We start from the raw sequence: 14,121 nt of genomic DNA, 5'->3' as shown, positions 1-14,121 counted from the left end.
CACTCAAGCTGTAATATAAATAGGCATCAAATAGTTTTCCATTTACAGAGAAGCAGCAGTAGAAAAAAACTCTGTTGATTGTATCAGTAATTACTTATTGCTTCTTGATAGCTATAAAAAGAGTAAAGAGTAAATCATAAATGCATCCTATGAGCTTTATTTATTGTACAGCTTCAAAAAACGAATGCATTTGAAACAATTAAATATACTTTAGCCTTAACAAATTTGGTAAGAAATCTCACAGCTCTGTATTTTAACCACAGAAAAAACATCAACACCCTAGTTTTCCTGATTAGTTGGCCCTTTTTTATGTCACAGAGTCCTTTAAGGGCAAGTTTAAACACTTCTACAGTGGCAATGTAGCAAAATAAATTGTCCAATAATAGGAAGAACTCCTAACTGGAGTTTCCTACTGCTTTGTATTCTCCTCCATAGTACCCAACACCACAATAATCTCAGTTCCTTTAGCATTTCTTATGACCTTGTCTTGCTCATAGTTTCTCCAGATTTATCTCTCCCCCTTTAGAAACTAGGTTTAAAAACACAAAACATTTTTGTGGAAAGAAGGATGAACAACAAAAAAAGTCATTTTGAAGCATTTAAGAGAGCATCAGCAAGGAAGCACGTCATATTCTTTAAATATGTGCTAGAGGAGTCGCTTTTGCAGACAGAGTAAGATGGAAGTCAAACATCCAGCAAACTGAAGAGGAAGAAGGAAAATGCTACAATATTAAAAACTGTCAGAAGGGCTTGAATCATAAGAAAGGATAGGTAACTCACAGAAGCATTTCTCTTACTTCTCAGATTGCTTCTTTAGACCTACTAAACAGGAACAGAACATGATCTGTGAACAGGATTAGCCAGGAGAATTTATAGCAAAAATAGCATGAATCACAAAGAGAATTAGACAAAATGAAAAAAATCTCTATGCTTTAAATAAGTCTGCAATCTTTGATGGAATGAACGTGCGAATTTGATAACTATTATCATGAGATAATTATAAGTCATTTGCACACAGTAAAAGATGCAAATATAAGGATAGTCATCACTATAATGAGTTTGAATTAAATTAGTTTTATATAAAAGGAATTCTATTATATTATCTAAATTTTCTTTTGTTCATAGCACTTAGCATATTAGAGTTTTACAACTAGATATTCTTGTCTTCGTTGCATGCATGGACACAACAATGGTAAAGACAGATATACACTCTATTAAACATTATTTGTTATGAACAATATTTTCTGATCAAATAAACTTTAGCACTCCTGCACAATAATTTAACAAAATAAAATGCATCTAACATAATAAATATTTCTAAAATATTATTTCCCCAGATATTTGCTGATTAGATTTCACCACATTTGTTGACATACAGTGACTGAGCAAAATATTTTAATGTTGCAAAATGAAGCAGTAATCTAAACCAAGCAGATTTAATATTGTGCATGCAATCTCATTTCTGAGTCTTCCAAGTTTATCCTGAGGACTAAATAATAAAAGTTACTGTAACATTATTAAAAATTATAGTACACTATGAACACACAAAGAAATAGCAATTAAGATACCATAGGCAATGTAGAATCTGGAGTTTCCTAATTTGGTATGCTTTACAGCTAACATAGTATTTGTTCCTATGTGCTCTTTTAAAGGAACAAGCAAACAAATAGTTCCACCTTTGGTAAATGGAACAACTTCCTCCAGTCTCTTTTTCTCCTCTACCTCTCATTATCTTTGTTGGAATATTAAGATACCTTAATGTCCATGTGGTGCTTGTGTCAGAGTCAGAGAAGAAGGAAGAAAAGAAGGGAAACTGCATGCCAGAAATAAATGCCTTGACATGGGGCAACATTTACCAGGAATAAGAAACAAGCTTTATGTCTTCTGCAAACATTCTGCTGTTTTGTCAGGGGTAAGATAAAGCCAAGTTCTGAAAACGGGACAGCTTGGGTTTTTTCGGATCCAGTCCCACCCCTCCTAATAGACAGCAGTTCAGAGGGCTCTCAAGCATTCACTTTGGCTGAAGTGTCTGGTCTGACACTAAATTTTGATGCAATATTATTCTGGTAGTTGGCCACAGTTATTCTGCAAGTAAGAAAGGAAATCCTAAAGTTCAAGCTGATATATCAGCCAAAGCTGAAGAGAATTTCATGTTACAAAACACACACTATAGCATAGTCATCCAGACTTTGGTGTAAGTAAACCCTATATTATAGGGTTTACTTACACCAAATTAAAGAACTGCTGCAAACACTGTAAATGTGACAACTTATCAAAAAAAGAATATAAGAATCTATTAAAATGCTAAAAGTTATGCCATCTAAGTATTAGGGTTGCTAGCAACACCCCTATTAGCTACCAAGCTATGCTATGAAGACTGCAAGGAGAGGGAACACAAGAAATACTGCCATTATGAACTCTCAAAAATTGCTAACTGGGAAAAGCAATCTTTGGGCTAAATTTTTTTTTATACTAATTCTAAGCTAAAAGGTTAAGCTCGTTAAAAATACTACTTACAAATGATCTCTGCAGATCCATGTAAAATAATTAGTTATGTCTGCATGGTAAAAAATAATGATAATTTTGCTTTAATATTGCATACGCATTTTCTCATTCATGTTTATGAAAATGCCTTAGATTGTTTTTTTAAATTATGACATATCCAAATGGTATGAAAATAGAATTTGAGAAATGTATCAAAGTAACTTAACTGTGAGTATACCTATCTCTCTGTGAAAATACAAGAACACAAAGTTATTTATATATATACAGACATCTGCATCAAGTAACTGCATAACTACATGTATATACAATTCAGTTATATATAAACACATAATATTAAACATAACTAGACATGTTAAACTGGTAGATCTATGCTGTGAACATCCTCCACTGTGAACAGAAGGGTAATCACAGCATGTATTAGCACACTGTACCAGCTCTCCCTGAGCTGACACTGAGATGGAACTATCAGTAGCTCTGCAATTTCTGGCACAGAGGTGTTCATCCAGATTCCCCAGTACCAACCACAGTAGCTTCCCTGTACTGAACTTAATGCCATAGCAGCACAAAGTTTTATATTCCTGCTCATACTCAAACCAGACATATACCATGTTTACAGACGAATCCTTAATATCCCAAACAATTTTTAATTTATATCAAGATCTTTGATGATCTGGGTTCAATGGGACACCTATGCTCATCTGGCTTCTAAAAGGAAAATGAAGAGGTTCATGGGCTTAGAAGTCTACATATCTACAAGTCTATGGGGTTGGGTGGATTCACCCCAGACCACTGAGGAATGTGGCAGAGGAGTTCACCAAACCACTCTCCATCATTTATCATCAGTCCTGGTTAACTCAGGGAGCCCCAGATGACTGGAGGTTGGCCAGTGTGATGCCCATCTACAAGAAGGATTGGAAGAAGGATCAGGAAAGTAAAGGCCTGTCAGCCAGACCCCAGCACCAGGGACAGAGATGGAACATCTTGAGTGCATTCACATGGCACATACATGACAAACAAGAGATCAGGCCCAGCCAGCACAGGTTTAGGAAAGGCAGGTCCTCCCTGACCTACCTGATCTCCTTTTATGACCAGGTGTCCTGTCTAGCAGATGAGGTGGATGTTGTCCACCTGGATTTTGTCAAGCTTTTGATAGTCTCCCATGGCATCCTCCTGGAAAAACTAGCAGCCCATGGCTTGGACAGGTGCACTTTTCATTGTGTTAAAAACTGGCTGGATGGCCAGGTCCTCAGAGTGGTGCTCAATGGAGTGAAAGCCAGCTGGCACTTGGTCACTAGTGGTGTTCCTCAGGGCTCAGTAATGGGGCCAGTTCTGTTTAACATCTTCACTGATCATCTGGATAAGGGGATTGAGTAAGCCCTGAGTAAGTTCACAGATGACACAAAGTTTGATGTGAGTGTTGGTCTGCTGAATGTAGAAAGGCTCTGCAGAGGGATCTGGACTGTCTGGATCAATGGGCTGAGGTCAATTGTATGTCGTTCAATAAGAAGTGCTGGGTCCTGGTGCTGTGTCACAGCAGTGCTACAGGCTGGGGGCAGAGTGGCTGGAAAACTGCCTGGCAGAAAAGGACCTGGAGGAGTTGGTCGAAAGCTGGCTGACCATGAGCCAGAGTGTGCCAAGGGGGCCAAGAAGGCCAATGGCATACTGGCCTGTATCAGCAATAGTGTGGCCAGCAGGACGAGGGTAGTGATCATACATGGCACTGTACTCTGTACTTGGCACTGGTGAGGCTGCACCTAAAATATTTTGTCCAGTTCTGGGCTCCCACTTCAAGAAAGACATTGAGGTGCTGGAGCAAGTCCAGCGAAGGGCAACAAAGCTGGTGAAAGGTGTAAAGGGTATGTGAAGTCCTATGAGGAGAGGCTGAGGGAGCTGGGGTTGTTTAGTCTGGAGAAAAGGAGACTCAGAAGGACCTTATCACTCTCTACAACCACCTGAAAAGAGGGTGTTAGCCAGGTGGGAGTTGGCCTCTTCTCCCAGCCAGCCAGTGACATGATGAGAGGACATAGCCTCAAGCTGTGCTAGGGGAGGTTAAGTTTGGACATCAAGAAGAATTTCTTCACTGAAGAGATGATCAGATATTGGAATGGCTGCACAGGGAGGTGGTGGAGTCACCATCTCTGGAAGCATTGAAGAAACAACTGAATGGGGCACTTAGTGCCGTGGTTGAGGTGACATGGTGGAGATTGGTCAAAGGCTGGACTCAATAATCTTGGAGGTCTTTTCCAGCCTTTATGATTCTATGATATCCATAGCCCAATACAAATAAAGTGATCTTAGAAATTAACGCTAAAAGCATTCTGAGAAATATAAATACCTTTGCGTAAAATTATAATAACTGAATTAATGAATTTAATTAAATAATGTATTTAATTAATTAATTAGCAAAGTACAGGAAAATATGAGGTTCTATGTACTTTCTTACTTTCTTTTTTCATAAAATACTTGTTAGGAAAAGCCTAACAAAAGTAAACTTTGATGGTACTCTACACCCACCACTTTAATTCTGTAAAAGCACAGTCAGTAATCAAGCAAATGTTACTATAAGAGCATTATAGTAAATACATTACTTATGCATAGGCTACATTGAGTATAATTAAATTATACATTCTGATGAAAAGGAGACATTTTTATTTGACATGCTGATTTAAAAAAACCAACAAAAACAAACCATTTTTATGATTTGCAGAAAAAACCTCATTCCTTGACAACATTTGGAGAAAACACAGAGAGAAGCTGACATCCTAACATTTTGTCATAGAACATTAAGCTTTTTCACCCTTATTTACATTTTACCTTAACCACAACACTGAGAGAAAGTTGTTTATACATGATTACTGTTTGCTGAGTTAGGTTGGTGGCTCTATTTAGTTTTGAGCTACCACACAAGCCATCATTACAATTGACAATATAGAAATATTATTAACAGACAAGCTAAAAACTGAACAAACCAGAAAAACTTATTTTCATTTTTATATCAAATGGAATCCTTTCCAGTTGCCTAGATAAATATGTTGGTAAAGTATGATGAATTTCAAGAACAAGTAAAATACTTAACTTCAGTCAATCTAAAATGCTTGAAAACCTTTGATTTTCCTTAAATATTTTCAGGTTTTTAGAAATAATTCTGATAAATTAACCTATAGAACAGTGCGATGGATCCCATGCTATATATCTGGTTAAATGCAATGGTATTTTATCATAGAAACTGCAAACTATAGTTTTTAATCATTAATGTTTTTCTGCCTGGAAGATAAGTTTCAAATTCCACTACAAATTTGAACATAACAATACATTTTTTTAATAAAAACTAGTGTTTTGGAGAAACTATGAAACTGAAAATTATTCACCATTGGCCTTTCCCTTTACTGAATAATTTATGACAACCACACAGCTCCAGAAGTCTGTAAGATGTGATGCACTAAACACATGCAGGGAAGTTGCTTGGAGATTTCTTTCTTTTCATAAATATTGGTTGAAATTAAATTAAAATATTAAAATATTTTTTTCTAAATTCTGCCTGATTCAACCACATACACATTTATGTTGGGCAATGTGATCTGATTCCCAGAGAAAGTTCTCAGTATGAATCACACATTGTGAAAAATGTTGTTTAGTATTTCATAGAACTAACTCACTCTGCAAAAATTTTGTAACAGAAAAAAAACATCTTCAGGATGCCAGTCATTATGAGGTAATAACTCGAAAAATTAGTAACACGACTTCTGCCATGTAGCCTTAAGGCTGCTTTGTTTAATTCACATTCACTGTAATTTGTTGCTCAGTTATACCTCTGATCACTTGTAACTGCCGTCCTTTTGAGCCAAATTTCTACTCACACTGCAGGACTGTCTGCCGACTACACTACAGAATAACAGAGAGGTTCATTTTTACAACTGTACACCATCACCATCCTACTATACCACTGAAATGGCAATGAAAGAGTGCTAATATGATTACACTGTGGCTAAGTGCTATGCAGAAGACTGGATACTTTAGATTACCCTTTAGACTTCATCAAAAGAGATTATTAGAACAAGACTTTAACAAAAAGACTGTCAAGACAGAAGAAAGTAAAGAAAGAGTAAATAAATCTTCACTCAGGGTAGTTACAGAATAAATACTGGTTATGAACCTTCTCAACATGTTTTCTCTACTTATGTCCCTGACAAATTTTATAAAATATGAATGAAATAATTTTCAAAAAGATGACCAAACCCAAAAGGCTGACTTCCAAAAGAAAATAAAGAGAAGCCAAGATACACAATACTACATGAAGCTTCAAAGGTTATATATATAAAACTTGCTTTCATTAAGAAGAATTAACTTCCTAGCATTATTTTCCTTCCATGGAGTTTAATAAAGCAGGTCTGGTTAATGTGTAAAAACTGCATCTCCCAATGATGTTGGTTAATTTATACATCTAGCTTTGCTCTAACCTACCGATGCAATTATATATTCAGCCCACATTTGTTATAATCACCATCAAAAATAATTACAACAATATAGCTATGTAGAAGCTAGCTGTACGTATTTCTCCACATAGAAAACCTAGTCATTAACAAACTTCTTCCAACTTAGTCCTGGAGTTGTAAGTGAAAAATAGCTAGTATTCAAATAGTACAAAACTCAGAAAGCACTTAAAATACTGCATTGTAGTATTTATTAGTGCCATTAGGATGCTAAAATTTTACTTGCATTACATAACCAGAAATCTACACAATCAAGAAATGAATAGTAAAATCATCTGGCCCTGTTAACATGAATTACATTGCTGCTCCTTCTTGCATCATGAAAATGTAATTATGTATTTTTTTAACTCAAATTTTATATAGTAAATATAGAAAGGTCTGCAGGCTATCAGAGAGAATGATACATATAAGATACACTGATTACAGAGCAATAATAGTGATTAAAAAAATCAGATTTATACTGAGATAAGAGTATTAATCCCTTCAAGAAATGGTGGAGAATTAAATTTTAAAATTATGGAGTGTAAAAGATTTATGTCACTTGATTGTCACTCTCAAGGAGTAGTGAGTTGAGGTAGGAATGAGTTCATCCACGACCCAGGACCTTAATGAGATGGAGCCATTCATAAATGTGATGTGTGGTATCTAATGCCACTCAGCAGTCTACATCAAATTTCGAGGAAGGCATACAGAAATGTCTTGACAGGCTGGCAAAATAAGTTGACAGGAATTCATAGAGTTCAGCAATAGTAAATGCAAAGTTCTGCACCAGAATACTTCAAGCCAGGCACTAACTGGCTACAACGCAGCTTTGAAGGAAAGATCTTGGGGGATCTCTGTGAACAACAAGTGGAACATTTGTGTACCCTTGGGGCAAAGATGAGGTAACTACATTCTAGGGTACATCAAGAGTGTTGAGGGAATTCAACATTCTCCTTTATCTGATGTTTGTGAAACTGTATTTGAGAATAAGGTCACAATTCAGACTACCCAGTACAAGAGAGACATTGATATATTGAAACAAGGCTGGTGAAGGCCATCAGTATGAAGAGAAGGCTGGAGTACATGACACATAAGGAGAGGGTGAGAGAAACTTTTCAGCCTTAGGAATCTGAAGAGGAATCTCATTGCTGGCTTTAGCTACAAGCATGAGAGCACAGTAGATATGAGTCCAGCTCTTTGCAGTGATGAACAACAAAAAAACAAAGAGGCAATGGTCACAAATTGCAATAAAGGGAATTCTGATTTGACTGTAGTAAAATCTTTTTCACAATGAAGGTAGTCATTGGAACAGCTTATCCAAAGATGATGTAGAATGTCCATCCTTGAAGACAACCAAAACCCAGCTGGACAAAGTCCTGAGCATCCCAATGTAATCTGAATATAAATCACAGTTTTTAAACTAACATGAAAAATGAAGTGTAAATGCTCAGGCTGAAAAAATGTTCATAGTCCAAATGTTTTGGCCAGCTTTTTATTTTTGGGAAAAATGATCAAATAATTAAAAAACCCCAACCAAACAACATACTCTTCTACAGAATTTGACTTCTCTGCCAAGAACCTAAATCAGGGCAGTCAGGCTTTTAAACTTGGTAACAGCTTTCAGAGTGCATTAGTCTTGCTTGTGAACAATTTCCTCTCTGGCACAGCTCAGAGGAAGGTATCCATGCTTACTTCATTAAACCTATCAGCAGTGTTTGACACTGAAGATCACCATGTGCTGCTGACTTGCCTGGGAGACAGGCAGAAATGAGTCAGTCACCCTGAACAGGATAGGTCAACTCCTATCGGTCAGATTTCAAGACAATTGTGATGGGTGGTTTCCTTACAGCCCTGAAAGCTTTTATTTGTGTAATGCTACAAAGACTGGTTCTACCTCTTGTTTTATTTAAAACAAAACTTAATGAGAGGTCTTGAGACAACACACTTCTTCAGTGGCAACAGAAGCTATCAGATTCCTTATTTTATTTCATTCCTGCAAACACAGATGGACTTGTGAAAAAAACCCAATGCATTGTTAAAAAAATGCCTGGAATGAATGAAAGAAAGGTGTGGTACAGTGTAAAAAAGACAAAAAACACTGAGGGCCAAAAACTGCTGAGAGGTTTGATGAGGTACATCATCATAGAAAGGAACACTTTATGAGGAAGACCAGTATACTCTCAACGCAAGACTGAAGAGATGGCCAAACCTAAGTCACTCAGGCCCTCCCTCTTCTTCACTGAGCATCACTCCACAAACAGCGCCATTAGCCATCCATACACACACACTACCACCATCTTTGTTTACCTGTTTTCCAGCTGTACATCAACGTTATGATCTACATGTTCACTTTCAATATGTAATGCAAAAAACTGTAGCTAAGGATGACATGACAGATTCAAAAAATTCCTTCTCAAGATTTTTATGTTATACTTAAAAATTTGGCATTCAAAGGAGAAGCATATATATTATACCTTTAGATAACTAAACAGAAGTTCTGCTTAGCAGGATTATTTAAATATTGAAAAACCCCATCACTTGTGAAGTGAAAATAGGAAGATTTTTGTCTTTTTTACATTCCATTATGGTTTTTGTATACAAATTCTGAAAATATCAAAACTTCGCCAACTCAAGTCTTTAGCAAAAGCATGATTTTTCAGGTTAAAAAGTTATATTTTGATAGCTGAATTTTTTTTGGAGCATGTGTACAGCAAATCATACTGTTTTGAGAAAAAAACCCAGTATACATACAGGGCTTATAGCAAAAAAAATTATATATATATATAGACACTTGTTCCATCCTCTATACTCTTAACAGTGAAAGTTCTCAGCTATCCCTTTCTTTTCAATTTTTGGTAGTTACAGAAATCATATCTAGTAATTAAAAAGCAGTACTTTAATGTAGGTTGTCAATCTACTTAGAACACTAAATAAAAATAATTATATACTTTGAGAAAATAAAGCATCCAATACTTAAGTACCAGATAATTAACTGAACTCACAGATCACTAAATAAATGGGTTTTTAAAAAAACTGTAAAATGTATCTTTATCAATATGTTAAGAATTTATTATCCCATGATAGTATCTTACCTGGGTAATTCCTGCCATTTTATTTCTAAAACAGTTAGCTAATGGTAATTTTCCATAAAATGTCTATTCTTGGAAGAATTCCTTTTATTACCCTTCCCAAAAATACAAATGGTGAATAAGATCTAGGAGATTAAGTGGTATTTCCATGTTATTAATTGTCCTTCACTTAGATAAGTAGCAAACCCATGTTAATCTTGCGTGTTTACTCATAATATACATAAATTACAAAACCATATTTTATAGTAACGGGCATTGATAAAATTATTTTGTTTTTTTTTTCACATGTGAACACAGATATTTGGCTTATACAAAGCAACAGTTCCCTCTATCTGCCTTTTATCTACCACTTAATTCTATTTTATTTATAAGAACTTACTGTCTCAAGGCCTTTTTTTCAGTAATACTACACAAATTTTTTATAAAATAAAATTTTCAATATATAAGCATTGTAATGCTTAGACTTACTGATAACTTTGCAGCTGGAATCTTTGCAAATTAGAAGGGTTACCTGATTACTACCTTCCGGTGTTTTAATTGTGTATCAGAAAACATTCACTAAAGTTTGAGAAATGTTTCTTAAGTGTCATACCCTTTTCACTAAATTCATGTTTCTAGAACATTAAAATCAGGAGGTTCAGCAATAGGACCTAATAAACACAATATACTTCCTGGTTAACTGCAATACTTAGTGACAGATTCTTGAACCTTTAGTCATATCAAATAACACCAACAGGCTAAACATGGGAGCCACTGAGGAAATCAGAGGTTTCTCCTCTGTCACTATATGAAAATAACTTCTACTTTTTAATGAAGTTCAAAAAGATCTGCTTCAGATATTCTGATTCTACAAGAAGTTCTCTACTGTGCTGCTGATGCCCTCTGTCAGCAACTTTGCTGATACCAGTCACTTCACTGGAAAAGCACCAAAGACGCTAATGGTTCCTGTAGTTCCAATACGGAAGTCGAGGCTCTGAGAGAGACTGTTCATTTCCACAACAAAATTATTATGTAACTCAGTTAGTCAGTGTTCATCTTCAAGCAATGGCTTCTGATTGAAAGGAACTCAATGTTTTTCTTGAATGTCTGATTCATTTGTGATATTGCTATAGCTCCATTTTATTTACTTCCTTTGTAACCCCACTATTTTTTTTTTGTGGTATATGCATATGGGTACCTTTTCTAAAACACCTCCATAAGGAAACAAGGCTTATACATCCATGCTGTGTGTACACTTGCCTGCCTTCACTCCTAAAGATGTGCATCTGTTGGTCATTTTCAACTGAATTTGAAGAAAAGGCAGTTTCAAGCATAAACAGCTACCCTTGTGTTTTTTGGAAATAATGGATAACAGAGAGGGTGCTCCAAACAAGAGGCTTGTTTGTCATGTTACTAGACATCACATATTTTATTAAAAAGCAAAAGGAGAAGTTTAATTTTTATACTAATCAACCAGAAAAAAAAAAACCCCAAACTCTGCAGGATATCAGGCTTTGTTAGTTTGAATAATTGGCACCTAGTGAAGTATCTTGTTTTCACTTTGTGTTTTTTTTCATATAATAACATAATCTTCTGTGGTTAGGCTGCAAATTTTACATGTCCCTAGAGAGTCCTTTTGAAAACACAAGAACCATGACAATATTTATGAAGATCTCCCTTAAACACACACCTTATTTCCTTTCTTTAAAAAACATGATCTGAAATGATAATTTTGATCAGTTTCTTACTTGCAAGAAAACAAGACACCGCAATGGCTCCTTAATGGTTATCTTGTGAACGACTCTCTCTTAGAGTGGGTCTATGGGACCCTGAAGTAAAGTTAATAAACATCTAAAGCTGTCAACCAGAAAGGGATCAAGAAAACAGGGAAACAGACTTGAAAAAGAAAATATAAAGAAACCTAAAAATATAGGCTAAATGAAACAGTACTAGATACTACAGAGAATTACAGAATCCCCTCATATAATGAGCATATTACACTAAGTGGAATTTTTTTTAAACTTGCAGTGGGTAATAACCAAAATTTACATTACAGCATTTTCTATAATGCCTAATGAAAAGCTTTTGGCCCATGGTACAATTTGGCCCATTGAGGTATCCATCGTAAAACCCAAGATTGGTTTGAACACCAGCCCCCAACATCAGGGTAAATTCAAAGAGCCTAAATTAGGCTTTGAACCCAGGCTCCTTCAATGTTGGTGAAGAAAATGAGATACTTCAGTAAGTTTAAGTGCTGGAAGATATGCTGAATACCTACACAACACTGAATACAGGGATGAATGTGAAATTCCATTCCTCTTTGGAGTTCACACACTTGAATCAAGACTATAAATTGATATATCAGACTACTGAAAATGCAGACCATGAAATTATTTTCTGAAGACTAAAACCTGCTTTCAGGAAGGTCCCCTTAAATAACATTGTGTTCTTTTGCATATTTACTTAGGAGTTAGAATACAAGCTCAAGAGGTGGTGATTTTGTTAATTTCTGTGTTAAGAACACAGAACACACTTCAAAAGAACTTCTGACACAAGGGAGTCTACCTCCAGCCCACTGGGAAGAGCATTCAGTTAGGAGTCAACTGATTTGCATTCAGCCTAAGTATGAACTCTAAACCGTGACTTCAAGCAGAAAAGGTCACACGCATATTTCAGCTAAAGGAGCTCTCAGAGGAACTGTTTCGGCAATCAGAACAAACATTTTGCTCAGAAATTCATAGCCTTGTCGTAGGCTAAACATTTGTGCCAAACACCCTTAGGCAAGTTTTTTTTAATAAATCTTAAAATACATTAACTTAAAACTAATAAAACTGAAGAATATTTAATGTTATAAAAGAACAAGAGCTCAAAGTTTTCCACTTGCCAGAAGCAAAAGAATAAATGGGATAAAATAAGGAGAATAATCACCTAAATCCTACCAAACGATGACCCAATAAAGAACAATTAAATGAATATCAAATGGGGGGAAAAAAATATAGAGTCAACTGATTGGTTAATGGCAATTTGTAATTACCTTTGCAAATATATTTAATATTTTCACCCAATACACACTTTGTTATTACAGTCTAATGTAACACTGTACAACAGAGGAAGAATTGCTCTATTGCTAGTAAAGGGCCATTTGTTTTCTCACTTAAGCTGAAAAATATTTCAATCCTATCTGGTGTCAGGGAAAAGAAAAAATGACAATCCAAACAAAAACAAATGTGTTAAAACCCAGTAATTTTTTCAATAGAATTTATACCTAAAGGTCTGAACATTGTATCCTACGGACAGGCACAGTACTGTCAATGGCTGGCCCTCAGTTAACATTTCTGTTATAAAGATTCCTTCATCAGATAACAGCAGACAGAAGAGTTTGTGAAATCACCTGCGATCTTAAATGCATAACTCATTGATTTCCTATTGATGCATTGGAACTTATTTTACTTTTTAAAATTAAAGTGATGGATGTTACACAATTTTAGTGCACTGTCTGAATTCGTCATACTAGATGAACACTTGGATGACCGAAAGCCTTCAGAAGCTATCAAATAAAATATTAAAACTTGATTGTTGTCTTGAATAATAATACTGTAATACATCTTGAATATGCCCAAAGGCATACTAGAAGCTCATAAAATACTCATGACTTAAACAGATTTTAAGCAGAAGGCAGAAGCATGCTAAAACTTTACTTTTGTGGATTTTTAAAGATTGTATCTCTCTGTAAGTAGTTGTCTCATTCTAAAATATTTGCACAATGAAATTTGACTAATTTGTAATAATTTCATATAGGAACAGACTGCAAATTTCTAACAGCATTGCATTGGTTAAGCATTGGCATAATTTAGAGATAAAACAGACTCTGACACCACCATTACCTTTGGGTTGCATTATTTTCTAAAAAAATCCAATGTATCTCCTAGCTCAACCAGAAGTTACACATCATACACAGAAATGACTTATGAATTTGACAGACTGCAGTACACAGGAGATAAAATCAAGTTGTAGTAATTTTTCCTCTGACCTTTAACTATTAATATAAAACCTGATGAATTAAATGAAGGTCACAC

General features: G+C 35.4%; 1 protein-coding gene across 10 annotated transcripts in view; it reads right to left on the bottom strand.

Annotated features, from left to right (window-relative positions):
- Positions 1-14,121, bottom strand: part of PACRG (parkin coregulated) — a 223,342-nt gene that overhangs the window by 197,570 nt on the left and 11,651 nt on the right. The window lies entirely within an intron of this gene.

This window comes from Aphelocoma coerulescens, chromosome 3, assembly GCF_041296385.1.
Source record: "Aphelocoma coerulescens isolate FSJ_1873_10779 chromosome 3, UR_Acoe_1.0, whole genome shotgun sequence".
NCBI lineage: Eukaryota > Metazoa > Chordata > Aves > Passeriformes > Corvidae > Aphelocoma > Aphelocoma coerulescens.
Note: the sequence above shows the minus strand (reverse complement) of the source record. Positions and strands in the feature narration are given on the sequence as shown.